At 39.4% G+C, this 8,818-nt stretch overlaps 1 long non-coding RNA gene across 1 annotated transcript; it reads left to right on the top strand.

Moving 5' to 3' along the window:
- The first annotated feature begins 665 nt into the window (after window positions 1-665).
- LOC119737208 lies at window positions 666-3,357 on the top strand. The gene is made up of 4 exons (XR_005272352.1): window positions 666-809; window positions 1,429-1,455; window positions 1,596-1,715; window positions 3,165-3,357. It is a non-coding gene; the product is annotated as an uncharacterized LOC119737208 (long non-coding RNA).
- Window positions 3,358-8,818: the final 5,461 nt, after the last annotated feature.

The following is an 8,818-nucleotide window of genomic DNA, read 5'->3' as shown; positions in this document are numbered from 1 at the left end:
GGGTCAAACGGGATTACACAAAACGGTGGAGGGGGGTCTCAACTGAATATTTAGTGTAAAATACTTTGTTTTAATATTAACTGTAAAGTCGAAAAGATTAATTTTGAGTTACTGATTTCATGGTAAATATTTCCAAATTACCTTTTACTGATAAGAATAATTATAGGAAATGACATTTAATCGACTCTTGTGATAGAGAGGACGTGTCTTTTCATTACACAATATCAAGATTAAATTGTAATTTTGTTCTTTGCCTCTGATAGCCCAACACAGGAACCGGGTGTATGCATGTCATCAAAGGTCTCAAATTGGGGGGGCCGGCCGGCCGGTCCAAACTAAAAATATCCACAGGTTCTGCAGGAGTTGCAGTTATTTCCAAAAATAAATATGAAAATGGGGTAACGTATCTGTTTGTTCTTAACAAGAGTATTTGAAAAACTGAACTTTAAGGAATGCTGATGATCGCTTCATTGTTTTTCGAATAGTTTATTGTTTATTTTGTCATTTCTTGGACGGAAAGTTAAGTTTTTTGATGAGTCATCAACCAAGAAACCACGATCTATAGGCTAATCCATTAATTTTCCTGTTAATCAAATTAAATGTTCACATTCAACACGCTTCCAATGTACCGATGCATTGTATAATATTGCGATAAACTTCATATTTCAATCCGATTGCTTTATTCTCAGTCTGTGACATCAATAATCAATGGCCGTACCAGTGCCCTCCCGACTCGATCTGTGTGCCAGCACCCACTCCCACGGGGGGCAAGTGCGCGGCTTTTAAGAAGAGAATGTCAAATGTTGAAGGTAAATTTCACGTCTCCCGAAAAATTGACTGAACAGTCGTTATAGGGGTGTTATTGTTACCAAGACGTAAATTTCCGATAATTATTCAATATTAATATGAGGATTTTTTTTTTTTTGGGGGGGGGTGTTTTGTTTCAAAACTGGGATTTACTGTAATTGACTTACCTTGAAGCCAATGGAACCCTATTTTAAAATAGAATCATTGGAAAGCAACAGGGTGTCCCGTTTCCTTTATAAAGAGCACGGGGCACGCATCTGTAACGCAGTGAACATAAAAGGTGCACAGTCAACATCTTCCCGCTTCATTGCTCTTCAGTTGACAAGTTTGGGCAGCTCAAGCGGAGTAGTTTCTCGGCTTATTTTCCTCTTTTTTGAAGTATGTTCCTTTAAACGGATGCAGCTCAGTTGAACCACATCCATATTTAGCATCAATATACAATCCACCAATCGGACCAGTAGTAAAGTATTGACACGTTTTAGTGGCCATTCGACCTTACTTCAATAAAGATCCTTGTAATTATCTGTGTAAGATTTAGTGTTGACACTTTTTTTCATCCAAACCGACGCACTGATCAGGAATAAAATGTACTTCCCTCTCTCTTTCTTCCTTTCTTTTCAGCCGACGAGTTTGGTGTCAAACAAGATCGTAAGTTTTTGCAATTGATTTCTTCTTAATTTTCCTGTTAATCAGATTTAATGTTCACATTCAACACACTTCCAATGTGCCGATGCATTGTATAATATTGCGATTAACTTCATATTTCAATCCGATTGTTTTATTCTCAGTCTGTGACATCAATAATCAATGGCCGTACCAGTGCCCTCCCGGCTGGCTCTGTGTGCCAGCACCCACTCCCACGGGGGGCGAGTGCATACGTTTTAAGAAGAGAATGGCAAATGTTGAAGGTACATTTCACTTCTCCCGAAAAATTGACATAGCAGTCTTTATAGGGGTGTTTTTGTTACCAAGACGTAAATTTCCGATAATTATTCAATATCAATATGAGGAATTTTTTTTTTTTTTTTGGGGGGGGGGGTGTTTCAAAAATGGGATTTACTGTAATTGACTCACCTTGAAGCCAATGGAACCCTATTTTAAAATAGAATCACTGGAAAGCAACAGTGTGTCCCGTTTCCTTTATAAAGAGCACGGGGCACGCATCTGTAACGCAGTGAACATAAAAAGTGAACAGTCAACATGTTCTCCGTCTCATTGCTCTTCAGTTGACAAGTCTGTTTGTTTAAGTTTGCATCAATATAGTCTGAAACATGTATTCCCCCTGCTAATTCGTGTTTCATCCCGAAAGTAGATTTTTTTTCAATTGCTATTTTCCCTCGAGTATAAAACAAAGACACACCGAAATCAACCGACGTTTAGTTTATTGAATTATTGCTTTAACAAATTCGACTTATTTAGGACCCGACAATAACTCGGTTCCATAAAGCTCAATTAAATTAAGTTTAATATAGCTCTATGGTCGCAGCTGATTGTAGATGAGCAAAATGGAAAGAAAAAAATTAAAGCAAAATTTACAAACTGAATTCAAAAATCTATAGCACCCCGTGGAAGTTGTGGAAATTCTACCTTAATTCAATAAACCTCCTTATTTTCTGTGTAAGAAATTTTCTGTGTAAGATCTATAGCGTTAAAATTTGTTATCCAAAATGACGCACTGAACTTTCTTTTTTTCTTCTCATTGCTCTTCAGTTGACAGGTAGGGGGCAGCTCAAGCAGAGAAGTTTCCAGGATTATTTTCCTCTTTTTGAAGCTTTTATACCCTTTAACGGATGCAGCTAAGTTGGACGACCCTTATTTAGCCCTGAAGTACTGACACGTTTTAGTGGACATTGAAATGAACGAAAAAGCCAACGTAAAAGTGGAATATCTACTGCATGCATTCCAACCATCGGACCAGTCGAGTACGTTTTTGTGGACATTCGACCTTAATTCAATCAAGATTGCTGTAATTTTCAGTGTAAAATCTAGCGTTAATACCGTTTTTTTATACGAACGGACACACTGACCAAGAATAAAATAATTTCGCCCCCTCTCTTCCTTTCAACCGACGAGGTTGCTGTGAAGCAATATCCAATATCCAGTTCTTAAAGCTGTATTCCCCGAGCTAATTCGTGTTTCACCCCGAAAGTAGATTTTTTATTTCAATTGCCATTTTCCCTCGAGTATAAAACAAAGACACACTGAAATCAACTGACGTTTACTTTATTGAATTATTGCTTTAACAAATTCGACTCATTTGCGGCCCGACAATAAGTCGGTTCCATAGAGCTAAACCAATACCGAAAAAGTGATTTTATTTTCCTCATTTATTGTTTTGTTTTTGGTCTTCATTTCAGAGTCCTAAATGCCAACAGCCTCGGGATGGTGAAGTCGCAATTGATTAATTATAACGGTGAAGGGTTTAAGTTGTGTTGTCTTTGCCTTGTTCGAGTTAAATGAGACTTTTTAAATTAACATGTATTTGAAATTCCTCCCAAAGGAAGAAACTGTTGACAAAGCTATACTACCATGAGTAAATGACACATTGTCCGATTACCATTTTAATCTGATCCTAATCTGAATCTTTATCTGGAAATGAATATTAACAACACCCAATGGGTGTCACGATTGTGATGCTACCACTGCGAGTTTTTCTGACACAATTTCCTATGGGAAATGTTTCCTTTGCATCGCATTCATGTATCATTTTTGGTGTTGTTATTAATAAGCCAATGAGGCCTTCCTTTTAACCCTAAAAGGGCCGGGGCGGAATCTACCCCGCCCCCTCAACTTTTTCCGCGATAGCCTTGAGGTTTTTTTTTTCGCGAGACGAGCTGTTCTGACTTTTTAGCCTCGAGTCTTGCGCATCTCTTGATTCCAAAAACATAAAATTCGGACCACGGGTTGCCACGCAGCGAAACTGAATATCCCCATATACGTATAGTGTACACACAAAAAAACAGAATTACTATTCGTACATATTGTAACGGGAATCCGGGGCTCGATATACCCAGGGGTACAACGAATCCCTAAAAACCCGCCGGGATTAATAACCAGGAGAAATCGGTGATGTATGGCTGAGCTAGTGCTTGATCGGGACCAGCGTTGAGGGCGCCGTCACAATCTCAGGACGTCAACCTGACCCAAGTGGAGTTCGTCTGGTAGCGTAGCTTTCTTCAAGGCCTCGATGACTTTATGGATAGGGGAAGGGTAAGGGGAGGGCTTGGACTATAACTTGGCGCGCAAACGCAATAGAAAAGGGAAGGCTGGGGTGGAGGAGGCAATATAATTTGAGTCTGTCCTATAGGCCTAAAGTCTGGCTCTTAAGTCTTTCCCTATAAAGTCTGACCCTAAAGTCTTGCCTAAAAGTCTGACCTAAAGTCTTGCCCTAAACCTTTATTCTGAGGCAGATTACTTAAAAAGACAATAACTGACATAAATCAGTCAGGCAGCAGAGACAAGTGGCTATAATTCACAATCAAACTTCTTGTTTGTTTTAATCAATCACCATCAAATAATAATAATTAAACACTTCATCAGATTGGGTCACTTTAGTTTGCATACGCACATTCTAATTGCTGCCGCTTAAACACAGTGCGCAATTGGACTGATAGCAAGTCTAATTAAGCATGTTTTGTGCGCGGATATGTACACACAGTACATGGCGTATATGCATGGGCTGTCGTTGGCCGTTGTACGTTGCTTCCTTTTCCGTGTGGACATCGGTATTATTCTTCTTCGTGCTTCGTCTCTTCTTATCTTCTTCCTCAGGCTACTTCTTCAATTCCTCTTGTTTCTTCATCTTCTTGCTTGTTCCCTCTTGCTTGTTCCTTCTTCTTCTTCCGAATCCTGACATCCGCTTTGTTTTTCCCACAGGGCTTGTTCTGGAGGCGAACAGAGCGCTCGATTGCTGTTCCAGCTCGCCTTTTATGCACTTTTGGCAGGGCTGAATCTGGGGCGCAGTGAGCGCGCGCGTCCCAATAGGCTAAAAGTGCGCGTAGCGCGTATCGCGTATGCAAAACGAGTCACCAACCCTGATGATGAAATCTCTGCATTAGTTAAGTACATCATTAACCTGTGTACAAAAGTCAATAACACACAAACAATGGGTGCATTCAATAACACTTTGCACATACGTCAAATGCCTTGAACGTTATAAAACTTGCATAAGTACCTGGAAGAAACAACAGTGTAACGCAAAGTTAATGGCTTCTTCACATCATTGTGGAATTATTCTATAAATACTACGAATATTTGGTAAGTCTAGTAGGTGAATAAAGTTGGATTTGAGGGCTGAAAATGGCCTAAAATCAACAAGTTTCATCTCCATTCTGTAGTCCGAGATTCATTTAAGGAAACCAGACTATTCTCTAGTACGGAAAGATTATTTAAAGGAAAAGCTGATTTTTGTCACAATATGAATAATTAATTAGCCATAATTCCAAACCCTTTGACCTATAGTCATAACATTTCTTGGGTATGTTTATGATAAGTTGTTCTATGCGTGTTCCAAGTTTAATAATTGTTCTTCACTCGATGGCTGAGATCTTAGAGAGATATTTGATTCCGGCTGGGAGATGGTCAAAATAAACCGGCCCTTTTAGGGTTAAACTTGCTATGTAGGCTAATGGAAAATCATACGCTTTATCTGAACTAAACGAACGCATGAAAAGTCATTCTAGGTGGTGGGTTTTAATTCGTTCAAATGTAATCACATTTAAGATTTCTGTTGAATAAATGCTGTTGGCATGGTATGAGCTCATGCGACTAAAGTTATCTCGTTGCAGCCTGGGTTTTTATTGGTCACATATAAATATGTCCTTTTAAATCATTGTAGAAACTGTAGAAGTTAGCAAAGTTGCCGTTGTTGTGTAAAGCCAACCGAGCAATGTACTAACTGAGCTGGCTGGAGCATGAAATATGTGGCTTTGATCGCCATCTTCAAGCATAATTTGTTCGCCTGTAAAATGTTGCCTATTCAGTCTAAAAAGTCCCTGATCACATTTGACCCTAGCCTTTCGCCAAGTCCATCGTGGTTTAACTACTGGGGCGGGACGAAACGATTGGGGCGGGAGACCACACACGCGAGTAGCAAATCCACGAGGCCTTTTCCAACTTGTCAAGATTTTCTTAAGTTTTTCTTTGTAATCTCGATTTTTGCTACCCTAAAAGGGTTATTAGCCTTTTAGGGTGCACGTGGCTTCAACCCAGGTGCGCGCGCACCCCGGATGCTGACACAAAATTTAAAAACAAAATAAAGCGAGTCTAGTGTTCATTTTCCACAAGATCGTGACTGCGCAATTGTTCTTTCATTATCTTATTACAATTTTACTTATATAAGCATTTCAAGAAATTATTTTAGTGTATGAACTTATTTTGTTTAGTTATTTCCTCTTACGTTTTCCGAAAATCACCCTTCTTTCACAAATGGACGCAACTCGGCAAAATCTGCGTTGTGATTGGTTAACCTTTCAGCACTCTACTTATTTGCATAAAAAAATATAAATAATTCAACAAACAAGTTAGAAAAAGCATCGTGGCTTCGCCACTCGTGCGTGCTGTATTAGCCTTAAGCCACAATAGCCTTGGCGAAAGGCTAATTTGACCCGGAATGCGAGCCATATGATACCTTCCTGGGTCTCATTGAAAATGTTCCGGGTCAAACGATCAAAAAAACTGATCCAGAGAAGTATCATTGCGACCTGGAAAAGTATCGCTTTGACACGAAAATATTATTTTGACCGAATTTAACCTGACTTGGTATTTTTCCGAGTGTTTAACAATAGTGTTGTATCTTTTTGTTAAGATCACACAAATGTGATCATCTTTGGATGGAATTTTCTCCCAAAAGTCATACAAAAATTAAAGATTCGTAAGATGATCAAATTAAAGATGATGAAAAAAAAATTAAATTCGAAGTGTGTCTCAATAATTTTGGAAAGTGCGCGTAATTGTCACTGAGGTCTATGTCAGTCTATTTACTGGTCTGCGCAATCTTTAATTAAAAATGGCTGCCTCCATGATGATGCAGTTACAGTGAGGTCGCTCTTTCTCATAATGACAATTTTCTGGTGAAGGGCAAAATTTGGATCCTTGATGGACACTGGGAATTCCTAAGGGGGTGTCCCCCCCCCCCCCCCGCGAATCTTTTTTTTTTCAAACGACATCCGCTTCCCATCTTTTGATTGGTCCATTTACAAACCCAAGATAGGCTTTTACGTCTTGTGAGAAATGTTCCTTCCCCGCTTCACTTATTTAAGGTAAAATGAGAGGACGTGAACAACGCTCGCTTGGGTTCGAACTCGGATGACCTGATTAAAAGTCAGGACTACTTCCAACCCGTCCACAAATCCGGGGTCAATCGTTGGAGATTTAAACACCATTATTCCTTGTTATATAACTTATTCTCTAAAGCCCTGGGCATCCTGAATATGCATAACGCAGAAAGAGCGCCGTCTCTTGATATTGTCCGATCTCGTTTGGGGAAAAAACCAAATCGCCCCGGCTACGTAAGGAGCTGCGAGGTAACATAGTTTAAACCTAAGAGGGAATTTAGACTCCAATTAGAGAGCGGGAAATCTAAATGTAAACTTCATTACACAGCGAGGCGTACAAGCTGTTGAATGTTCAAGCCTGTTACTAACTAGACATTTGTTTTATAAAATATGATTCATGGGTCCTTCCTTTTGCCTGAAATGTGGCCTGGGTGAAAATTGCAAAGTTTTGCTTAATGAAAGGGTGAAGGCCAGTAAATAGGCCCAAAATTGTCTACGCCTGCCAATTCACGATTTGCATGCCCCATAAATTATGCGGGTTTTTTTTTTTTAGTTCACGTCGTTTTTTGTTTTAAATCATCGAAAAAACCTTTTTGCTTCTTTTATAAAATTATACTAATTGTCCAACAATACACACATTGTTCATCGGCAAAACGTTTCCCTGTCAGTCGTTGAAGGTTGGGGGTCATTTTGACGCCAGAGAGCGCTTTTCCTCTTTTGCTCATCTGACTTTCTATAATTAATATTTTACAAATGTAATTGTTGAGAGAAGGGGGATCATGAATCACACCGAGTATTAGTCGTCCTCTTCTGGTTGAACTAGATGATATGGGTTGACTTCAGCGAATTCTCCGCAGTCCAAATTCATTCGGTAATCGTGTAGTTGAGGAACCTCTATTTTTTTTACAAGTTCCGTTCAAAGCTTATTTGTGATTAATCAAAGCCTGCACTCATCTATCCAGAAGATATTACGCTTCTATGATCATTGCCAAATATTTAGGTTTGAAATCCTAAACATGAAGTGTCTTTTCGTTTTTATACTGAACTGGGTCCTAAACTACACGATACGATTACACATTTTAATTCATTTTTTCCGACATAAAAGTATTTCAAAATGACTATCGCCAAGTATGCAGGGTGGCAGATAGGCCAATGTGCATTTGATGATATGATACAAGTATGGCATTTGGCACACAGTCAGAGTATGTGATAAAAAAAGATATCGGTTGTAGGGTCATCGCAGATTTGTCCTTTGAAAGGGGGCGGGGGCTCGTACCATACTTTCAATGGGGGCGCTGTTCAAATCCGACGATTATTAACACTACATTATACAAATATTGAATGCTTCGAGTGGTGTAGTAAAACTAGCCTCCCTCGGTGATCCATGGACCATTCTATTTTCCCGAGGCGAAGCCGAGGGAAAATAGAATGGTCCATGGATCACCGAGGGAGGCTAGTTTTACTTCACCACGAGAAAAAGCATTCAATATTGTTTATAACACTTCACCCACAGATTCTGCTTGATTTTAATATTTTACATTATTTAAATCTGAACACAGTTGAAATAAACTTCAATTTCAATACAAAATTGTGGTGGAAATGTATTTCTCTCTTAAAAACTAACCCTTCACGAAATGTTTGGACCCAAGTCTGCGGCGCGCTCTCTTTGGAATAATACGCGCTACGCACAACGCGCAACGCGCACACCAGCATGCATCACTGAGAGATCAGTGGCA

This window comes from Patiria miniata, unplaced genomic scaffold, assembly GCF_015706575.1.
Source record: "Patiria miniata isolate m_02_andy unplaced genomic scaffold, ASM1570657v1 HiC_scaffold_3, whole genome shotgun sequence".
Lineage (NCBI taxonomy): Eukaryota > Metazoa > Echinodermata > Asteroidea > Valvatida > Asterinidae > Patiria > Patiria miniata.
The sequence above is the reverse complement of the archived record's forward strand: the minus strand, read 5'-3'. Positions and strand labels throughout refer to the sequence as shown.